This window comes from Xyrauchen texanus, chromosome 33, assembly GCF_025860055.1.
Source record: "Xyrauchen texanus isolate HMW12.3.18 chromosome 33, RBS_HiC_50CHRs, whole genome shotgun sequence".
Lineage (NCBI taxonomy): Eukaryota > Metazoa > Chordata > Actinopteri > Cypriniformes > Catostomidae > Xyrauchen > Xyrauchen texanus.
This window is the reverse complement of record NC_068308.1, coordinates 38,257,806-38,269,505: the sequence shown is the minus strand read 5'-3', so window position 1 is coordinate 38,269,505 and position 11,700 is coordinate 38,257,806.

Below are 11,700 nucleotides of genomic sequence, written 5' to 3'. Positions count from 1 at the left end.
CCATATATATTTACCTTTATAATAGCTTTTATTAACATAAATACACATTATAAAATTATATAATGCACAACAGATGATAAAAACCACAGTGCTGCCCATAACACCATTGTAGTGCAGTTGCCTGTGGTGCAACGTCACGGCAACCTAATCTGGGATGGACGGCAATACTTTAACATTGAAAAATACTTTAGCTTAAGAGACAACTCATCAAATGAAAGAGAATTTAAAAACACACAGAGTTTAAAATAAGTAAATGGGTAAAATCTAAAAAGTTTAACTGTATCATCCTGTTGGGATATCAGAAATGATGTCATAAACCCACTGCAGTTCCTTCATTTAAGATAGTTTCTTAATATAACAACACTTTGAAACTATAAACACTTTTATCTCCCAGTTGTTTTCAAAATGTTGTGAGATAATCATGTCATCTTTAATAAGAGCCCGCTTGTAAACTGATACGTGTCGGTGTGTCCTTGCGAGCCATATAAAACCGAGTTTCATCGTTGGTGCTAAATAACAATGGTAAATTTACGGCATGCTTCGTGAGCTCGTCGTAAGCACTGAACACTCCGTAAAAAACACCTTGCCATAAGTTTCACAAGTACAAAAAGATTTACCTCCCTGACATTGAAACAGGTACTCAGAGGAAATGACTTCTCTCTTAATGTCTATATATATATTCCTGAAAAAGTCTCACACACACACACACACACACACACACACACACACACACACACACACACACACACACACACTCGTTTGCTCAGCTAAATGGAGAAATATTTATATTGTTTTTACATAAAGATAATTATGATTACTATAAACTAACTCTTAACCTAACCCACAGCCTAAACCTAACTCTAAAAGAAACTCTTGCATTACTAAAATGGTAATAAATCATATAATTTTTGTATTGATGAATTTTCTACAAGAGATCCCCATATGGAGGGTTTTATTTCTGATTTAGCTCAGTTTTGGGAACCAATTTGTAATCAAACTATAGCTAAGACACACACACACACTGGTAATCAGAAGTTTGCTGGTTCGATCCCCACAGTCGCCACCACCATTGTGTCCGTGTCCTAATTTGTCCCCAAATTATAGCTAAGAACCCACACACACACACACACACACACACACACACACACACACACACACACACACACACAAACACAAACACAAACACACACACAGTGTAGTGGGCTAAAGCAAATTACTGGTAATCAGAAGGTTGTTGATTTTATCCCACCATTGTGTCCGTGTCCTAAATTTGTCCCCAAACTATAGCTAAGAACACACACACACACACACACACACACACACACACACACACACACACACACACACACAGTGTTGGTGGTGGTAGTGGGCTAAAGCACATAACTGGTAATCAGAAGGTTGCTGGTTCGATCCCCACAGCCACCACCATTGTGTCCTTGAGCAAGGCACTTAACTCCAGGTTGCTCTGGGGGGATTGTCCCTGTAATAAGGGCTCTGTAAGTCGCTTTGGATAAAAGCTTCTGCCAAATGCATAAACGTAAATGTACACACACACACACACACACACACACACACACACACACACACACACACACACACACACACACACACACAGTGAGATAGTCAGTCAGTGAATTGAAGTTTGTCTAGGCTGAGACTAGATTAGTTCAGACACAAATAAAGCAGAAAAAGTTGACCCTAGTGTAGATGGACAGACTCTGTAATATAAAAGTTGATATTCTGCTGCTGCATTGCTTGCAATTTACAACACTTCTGCATGATAATCTGCCCTGCCATTTAACTAGAACAGCAAATATGCATTTCCAGCATCGCATACCTTCATCAAGAAAAAAAAAACATTATAATTTGAATTTATAGCCTATGAGAAGCATAAGTGATGTGCACTCTGAACATTTTAATAAGCTATTAAATGCCGGCTCCAATTTCATTTTATGAATATTTTCCTTAGGGATGGCAGGCATCAGCTGAGAAGGATGGAAATTTAAAAAAGATAAATAGTGCCATTTATCCGGAGTGTTTCACTTTCATTATCCTTGAAAATGAGGAGCAATTTTTCCGATTAAATACTTCTAATTAGCTCCTTACACTTGATTCACTAGCGAGAAAATGACCGTGTTCAGAACATTTTCATTTGTAATTAAGTGGCATTCAACATAACGTAATTTATCTTTATATAAGCTATATAGTTGAACTGACAGGTCGCAATCTGAATGATGTCGGTAAAGGTTCTCTGGAAGGGCGGAAACTAACAATGTCTTATCTTCTGCTATTATTCTTGAGGAACTGTACATTTAAATATGTCTAATGTATATCCATGAAGGATGGTGAAACATTTGAACAAAACACTATGAAATGTATCTTATTATTATTTGGTTCATTCCTGTCATGCAGAACCTTCTGAACTAATGTGCTTGTGTTGTAATATAAGACAAAATTTCTATAAAAAGGTCTGCCAGATTTTAAGTTCAGGAAATTATAAATTGTAACAAAATTATTTACACAATGACAAACAAATTGAACAGCACCAAAATAAAGAATATTGAGCTCATAAACCACCAGGACACAATATAAATATAATCTGCAACTTCACTTGTTTTCCGAAATTCCAAAATAAAGTTTTCCGGTTGTTTTTTCATTGGCACATTTGCTTGTATCAGTGTCGAATGAAGATACAGGTCGGTCATCAACACAGCGGGCGATCTGAATCATTCATCAGAGCAGACGTGGAGAGAAATGGAGATCGTAATGAGCCCGAGTCATTTTCTGCAGCTCCATTACTGATATGACTGCATTCAGATTTAGATATTATTTTGCTATGAGTATAAAAACAAAGTGTTGGACGACATGTGCTCTATTTTGTCCTGCTCTTTGTCTGCCATTCCTTATATGTTAAGACTTGACAGTCAAACTACAGCTTCAGAAATACCTAATGTAGCATTAAATACTAACCTAGTGTTTATTCCTAAGGAAAGCATCACTATTACTCTCATATTAGTGATTTGAACAAACCCCTTACTCTAAATATCAGTCTGATCTCAGTCATTATTTTTATGTTTTTAGCTTTTTGCAAAATTACATTACTAACCGATGATGATATTGTGACAGGGCTGAGGGCGGGGCCGGGTCGTGATCCTACACACCCGGTCCCGTATTAGGCTAATCAAGCCTCCGAGAGGGATAAAGGTCGACTGCAGAGGATCGTGCGAGAGAGAGAGAGAGATCGTCCCCGCCCTCCGCCCTGTCACAGATATAAAATGGAAGACAAAGCAATTGCAAAAGGAATCACGTAATTTTCTGGTGCTTTTATGACACTTTCGGCTCATGTGTTGACAAGTCGTTGTTGTCGTTGCGCCTCTAGTGTTCAATTTCAGAAGGACACTGCCATGATACATAGAACGAGCCACGTAAAAATACATTTGCAAACATGTAGGTAAATGAATTGTCCCCAAACTATAGCTAAGAACACACACACACACACACACACACACACACACTCACACAGAGAGTGGTGGTGGTGGTGGTGGTGGCGTAGTGGGCTAAAGCAGATTACTGGTAATCAGAAGGTTGCTGGTTTGATCCGCACAGCCGCCACCAACATTGTGTCCATGTCCTAATTTGTCCCCAAACTATAGCTAAGAACACACAAACAAACAAACAAACACAGAGAGTGGTGGTGGTGTAGTGGGCTAAAGCACATTACTGGTAATCAGAAGGTTGCTGGTTCGATCCCCACAGCTCCCACCACCATTGTGTCCGTGTCCTAATTTGTCCCCAAACTATAGCTAAGAACACACACACACACACACACACACACACACACACACACACACACTTGTTGTGTTTCCATGTTTTATGGGGACTTTCCATAGACATAATGGTTTTTATACTGTACAAACTTTATATTCTATCCCCTAAACCTAACCCTACCCCTAAACCTAACCCTCACAGAAAACTTTCTGCATTTTTACATTTTCAAAAAACATAATTTAGTATGATTTATAAGCTGTTTTCCTCATGGGGACCGACAAAATGTCCCCACAAGGTCAAAAATTTCGGGTTTTACTATCCTTATGGGGACATTTGGTCCCCACAAAGTGATAAATACACGCTCACACACACACTCACACACACACTCACACACATGTTGTGTTTCCATGTTTTATGGGGACTTCCCATAGACATAATGGTTTTTATACTGTACAAACTTTATATTCTATCCCCTAAACCTAACCCTATCCCTAAACCTAACCCTCACAGAAAACTTTCTGCATTTTTACATTTTCAAAAAACATAATTTAGTATGATTTATAAGCTGTTTTCCTCATGGGGACTGACAAAATGTCCCCACAAGGTCAAAAATTTCGGGTTTTACTATCCTTATGGGGACATTTGGTCCCCACAAAGTGATAAATACACGCTCACATACTCACACACACACACACACACTCACACACACACACACACACACACACACACACACACACACACACACACACACACACACACACACACACACACACACACAGAGAGTGGTGGTGGTGTAGTGGCCTAAAGCGTGAGTCCAAAAATGGGGGGAAACGCTTCTTGTTTTCTTCTTTTTCCACAATTGGGAGTGTCTATAACTCGAGAAGTTTTCAACATATCTAAATATACTTTTAGATTCTTGTTTAGAACAAGAAAAATCCTCTTTTCTATCCTAATTGTTTAGGCCTTAAATGCTTAAATCCCAGAGATATGAGACTCTCAATGTGACTCCAATGCCTAAATTGTTCAGTTTAACCAATTTTCAATGGGTAAAAAAATAAATGTGGGTTATGAAGTTGGTTTTTCTTGACCAACTAAACATAGGTCTGAAGTACAAGTAATGTTTAAACTAGAACGTCACCTTAATTTATTCCAATTTATTCACAGACTCTTTTAGGGCAGAAAAACACATTATAAGAAAATCAATATAAATATATTAGAGTTTCGGCACCTTTGCTTTGGACCCATACTGATGCATTTCAGAGCTTTGCAGAGGTACGTTTTTGAAATACAAAAACTAGATTAACTAGGAATTGCACTAACTAAACTACATTTCTAGTTTTAACATAATTTGTACTTCAGACATTTCCTTTAGGACAAGAAAAACTAGCTTCATACCATGTGACCCACGTTTGGTTTTGACCATTTTTATGGATGGAGCCACATTGACGGCCCCACATCTTTGGCATTTAAACATATACGGCCTTAAAGATGAAGACGCAAAAAGGAAAGTTTGTTCAAAACCAGAATCTAAACGGATATTAAGATATCTTAAATACTTCTGGAGTTATAGGCACTCCAACTTTGGAAAAACATCACAAAAAAGTGTTTTTTCCCATTTTTGGACTCCCACCATTGGCATATAATGCTACATGGGGTACTGAAGTCAACTGATTTTAGTAAAAGACAGAACGATCTCTGAGTAAAAACAAAATCATGATGCTGACACCTTTCTAGGGTAATCTTTTTGACCTGTAGTTTTGCTCCAAAATCATATGCGAAAATTGTCATTTTGACCCCTCTCTACAAAATAATGGATGACTTTTAATCCATGGCATTTAATATTTTGGCTTTCAACATTATTTATGTTTCTCTTTCACCAGTAAAAAATCTTTATATAAAAAATTCAAATGTACCTCTGGTTGAGTTGACACAGAATGACCCAACAGATAATTTTAGACTACTTTATGGTTAATGGTCTGCACTTATATAGCGCCTTTTTTAACCAAAGCGCTTTACACTGTGTCCCATTCACCCATTCACCCATTCATACACACATTCACACACCAATGACGGCAGAGCTGCCATGCAAGGCGCTAGCCTGCTATTGGGAGCAACTTGGGGTTCAGTGTCTTGCCCAAGGACACTTCGGCATGTGGGCCAGGAATCGAACCACCAACCCTGCGATTAGCAGCCGACCCGCTCTACCACCTGAGCCACAGCCGCCCGTCAGCTTAAGGTCACGTTTTAAAGTTAGACCAACATGCATATATGCTTTGAAGCTTATTCAGTGCCTTATTTCACTTTAAATAAATTAAACAGTTGCCCATTGTCTATTATCATATGGCATCAGCTCATATTCTGTGTGACCTCTCATCTGCACACAAAGACTACAACTGATGTTACTGCAAGTCACCAAGAGCTCTCTCTCTCTCTCTCTCTCCCTCACTCTCTCTCTCTCTCTCAACCCTCATTTTTATGGATGGATAGAACAGGAGTGTGTGTCATGGATAATGGTTTGCGAGGAGTGAAACAGCAGAGAAAAAGGCTAATCAGCATGTGACCTCAGCTGAGGTGTCGTTCATCTTCCCATCCGTCTGAATTATTGCCTCTGAAACTCTCACAAAAGGAAGCAGGTCAATTTGTTTGTCTCGCCGCTGCAGTTTTTCTATAATCTGTTTCCTTTCCATTCCATCAAGCATCTTTTTTTTAAGCTGCAGTTCTTTAAAACTGGGAACGTTGACGACACATTAAATAATGGACACATGTGAAGTACAACACCCAACGCTGACCTGAGTTCAGTCTGATATAATCATCTGAGGGAGACAAAAGGGAGACACAAATCACAATCCATTGGACTATTTTTGAAGTGCTTTCTTTGTGCTTTTTTTCTTCTTCTTCTTCTTTTTGGTGATTTTTTTAGTATTCTTTGAAGCCTAAAGTCAGATATTTCAATGTTGGTCTGATATCAACAGGAAACCCATGAAATCAACAAACACACACACACTTTCAGTGACAGGAAAGAGCATGGACCATTTGTCAGGACACAGTGATAATGGGGTGGTGTGTGTGTGGGCGGGAGCTTACTCACACCATTCACAGACAATTTGTAAACGCTCTGTGGACGGCGGGCCGCAGACACCAGAACAGCTGGGGTTCTGTAAGATGGATACACATGAGCAGCGAGCGGTCCATTTCAATCTGAATGAAGACAAAATAAGCACAGACACAGTGAGTGTTTATGCCGTCGAATTCAGGCTAACCTGGAGCTCTCGGCTGTTGTGCTGACACACACACACACACACACACACACATACACACACACACACACACATACACACACACATGCACACACACACACACACACGCACACACACACGCTCCCACACACACACACACATTCACAAGGTTAAACGTGAGTTCATCACCCCGGGCTAATTAGCATTTTTATATAATTTCAGGTAAATGCTCTTTTAGTCAACAACTCTATAATTAATTTACCCTTCAGTCCTGACATGAGTAAAGCACCACACTGAGTAAACACATTTAGGTTAAACATTGATGGAGGGAAAATCTGACAAATCTCAAATTTAAAGACTTCTACTATTGTTTCATCAACTTTCAATGTATTTAATGTATTTTTACAGTATTCGTTTAATTTTTTAGACATTCAAATTCCCTACAAACCTATTTCTAATATGTTATAGTTTTGATGAATTAATGTTCATCATGTGCAAGTTAAATAATATGTAAATATTATAAAACTTATTTAGACTGTAAATACATATACATAACACACACACACACACACACACATATATATATATATATATATATATATGTGTGTGTGTGAGGGAATGAACTACAATCCCATGAAGCATAATGAATGGCATAATTGAATTAAACACTGGAAAAATATTCAACTATTGATTTGAAGTTTAAGTATAGAATCAATATATTGCAAAATATTAGTAGTTTGAGAGTGTAGGAAGTCTCAGTTGTGTCATGGAAGTGGTAAATGGTAAATGGTCTGCACTTATATAGTGCCTTTTTAACTTTGGCGGTATTCAAAGCGCTTTTCGCTGTGTCTCATTCACTCATTCACACACACATTCACACCCCAATGACGGAAGAGTTGCCATGCAAGGTTCTAGCCTGCCGTTGGGAGCTACTTGTGGTTCAGTGTCTTGCCCAAGGACACTTCGGCATGTGGACCGACCCTGCGATTAGTGGACAACCCCCTGCGGGTGGCTGTGTGGGTGGTCGCTGCAGAGCTCTTTTGATGGGGTCTGTTTGTTGCGGTTCTCTGATTGGTTGATCTTTCTCTTCAGCTTCATGGAAAGTGTAGTTCTTCACCAAATAATTCCTAAAACAATGAAGTTGAAATAATGTAGACTGATGGCTTCAAAAGAAGCATATACCAAGGTTTATAAGTTATTGTTAATAATCAATTCCCTATTGGAAAAATTATTATTGGATTTGTACTTATGGAACCAGACTGTTGCACTCTATTGAGGACGTCCATGGATGTTATTCTGTTATATTTAGAGACAAATTTGTCCCTTAAGTAAAGCTAAGTGAACACAGGCACAGCGAGTCATGGTCTCTGTAGGTCAGTGTTGGACAGTGATGTATTTAAGGCTCTGTGAGGTCACATGGACTCTGTCCAACACATCACCTGCAATCAATAGTGTTAGTAAAACAGCTTAGCCAGGAGGAGAAACACACACACACACACACACACACACACACAGGCTCACATGAACATCCAAACCATGGAAAACACAAGCTTACTCAAAATCTAAATTAAGCCACCAACAACATAATTTCGCAGAAACGGCAAAAGGTTGTCCACATTGCAACTATTTCTGGCCAAGAACGGCCTAATTAGATGAGAAGATACCACTTGAGCAACATGCAAAGCAACAAATAACAGTTCATTTTGTCTCTATGCACCTCTTAGGGGTGGGTTTATTTTAAATAAACACCGAAGAGTACCGGAGAAAATGTGTGTAAACAATTGTGAGTCTAGTTTGGTTTCAAATGGACGTGTTCCATTGGGTGATTATAACGATGCACTTAATTACATCAATTCTTCTCTTTCTGTGGGTTGGCCGTGTTAATGCCACAAGTGTGCCATTCCTGACCTGTTTATAACTCTATCAGTCTCTTGTGCCTACTAGTGCCCTATTGCAGTATCACCACACAAGCTGAGCATGCCACACCCTCACCCAGAGCTCTGCCTGCTGGGAGTCTGGCAGCAGTGTGGCAGATGTTCACCTGGCACAGGTGAGACCCTGAGATGAGAGAGAACAGCAAACAAGTGTTAAAGCATGTGTGCAGTGTGCCCACACACACACACACACACACACTGAAATATGCCTCAGGCTGCTCAGTGTACATATGGTGTACTTAAAAGATCATATTAATAATACTTGTTATTAATAATCTATATACACTGTATATACACACACACACACACACACACACACACACACACACACACACACCAATCAGCCTAAACTCCCTGCCTAATTTCGTGTAGGTCCCCCTCGTGCCACCAAAACAGCTCTAACCCGTCGAGGAATGGACTCTACAAGACTTCTGAAGGTGTCTTGTGCAGCAGATCCTTCAAGTCCTGTAAGTTGCGAGGTGGGGCCTCCATAGATCGGACTTGTTGGTCCAGTACATCCCACAGATGCTCAATCGGATTGATAACTGGGGAATTTGGAGGCCAAGTTTAACTCTTTGTCGTGATCCTCAAACCATTCCTGAACAGTTTTTGCAGTGTGGCAGGGCACATTATCCTGCTGAAAGAAGCCATTGCCATCAGGGAATATCACTGCCATGAAGGGGTGTATGTGGTCTGCTACAATTTTTAGGTAGGTGGTACGTGTCAATGTAACATCCACATGAATTCCAGGACCCAAAGTTTCCTAGCAGAACTTTGCCCAGAGCATCACACTGCCTCCGCCGGCCTGCCTTCTTCCCATAATGCATCCTGCTCCCATATCTTCCCCAGGTAAACAACGAGCAGACCAGGCCACCTTCTTCCATTGCTCCATGGTCCAGTTATGACGCTCTCGTGCTCATCGTAGGCGCTTTCGGCTGTGGACAGGGTCAGCATGGGCACTCTGACCGGTCTGCGGTTACGCAGCCCTATACTCAGCAATCTGCAATACACTGTGTGTTCTGACACCTTTCTATCATTGACAGCATTACGTTTTTCAGCAGTTTGTACTACAGTAGCTCTTCTGTGGGATTGGACCAGACGGGCTAGCCTTCATTCCCCACATGACCCTGTTGCCGGTTCACTTGTTGTCCTTCCTTGTACCACTTTTGGTAGGTACTAACCACTGCATACTGGGAACACCCCACAAGACCTGCCATTCTGGAGATGCTCTGACCCAGTTGTCTAGCCATCACATTTGTTCCCTTTTCAAAGTCGCTCAGATCCGTACGCTTGCCCATTTTTCCTGCTTCCAACACATGAAATTGAAGAACTGACTGTTCACTTGCTGCCTAATATATCCCACCCCTTGACAGGTGCCAGTGTAAAAGTATATGCATTTATATATACTTTTAAATATATACATTTTATTTTATTTGTTTTGTTTTGGACTAATGAAAAACCAAAGTACAGTCATGTTGTTGAACTGTGTTGGTTTTATTTGAATTGGAATTCAGTAAATTCCTCTTCCTGTCATTTTTATCCAAAATCCAATTCAACATCTTGTATGGCATGATCAAATCTGATGCATTTCCACTTTATAAACTGAAAGGGAGCCAATTCTTACATTCTGAATTTTGCACAACTCTGCTGAGATGCTCGTCACACTGGTCAGTGGGCCGTAAAGCACTCAACAGATTTACCAGCAATCCACAATACGAGACTGAAATTCATCCGAAATGAGACTTGTTTGTATGGGGGTGAATCATGTTCATTCAGTGCACTTACCAGAGCGTACATGAGCCCAGTGAGGCCTGAGACCCATTGTAATGGGCTGTTTATGTGTTTATTTGTTTGTTTGTGTGGGTCGGAAGTGAGGCAGGAATGATAAACGAGAGCTCGTTTGCTCCGACGGCCTCCGTGTCACAAGATAGATGAATAAGGCAAGCCTGTTGCATCACATTGATGAAGGGGGCACTTAATTACTCGTGATGGACTGATTCAGCCAGAGTGCTGCCCCATGGCGGCCATATTGGGCTGCCCGCTCTGGGGTTCACAGGTTACAATGACACTACAGACGATTTTGGTTAACAAATGTGTATTAGTCTAATTGTAATTGATCTTGATGGTTTATCTTTGCAATCCCAGAATAAGACAGGTGGAGAAGATGCTGTTGATGTACTCTTCCTATTCTTTTAAAGGTGCAGTGTGTCGTTTTTTTATGAAAAAACTTTATCCTATCCCAACTTAACCTCCCAAGACCGGAGTGTGTCTGCTGTGTGCAATTTTCCATTTATCTTTTTAATTTGTAATTAAGAAACAAGCAAAATAAATCAACAAAAACTATTCTAGAGTAAATCGTTTTCATAAAAATGTATATCCACATATGTGGACAGTGGGACTAAGATGTGAACTTTTAAATAATACGGTGCTATATAAAGTCTGATTTGTTTGTCATCAAAAAATGTTATGATGTTTCCAGGAGTGTTGGTTATTCATGTTTTTGGGACGTTACAGACATTACATCAGAAATTAGCATAATTAATTCTGATACAAAGTAATGACCAGGATCATCCAATCACTGTTAAAATAAAATGATACATTATAAATTGTGAATCTATGTACTGATTATCATTGTACCATGTTGAGTGATCCAAACATCATCTGCAGCCTGAAACTGAACTTTGGTTTGATATTAGTACTGAATGTACTTACCTGCACAGAGAGCTATGGGATGCTCCCTATTTAGTATATGACGGGCTCAG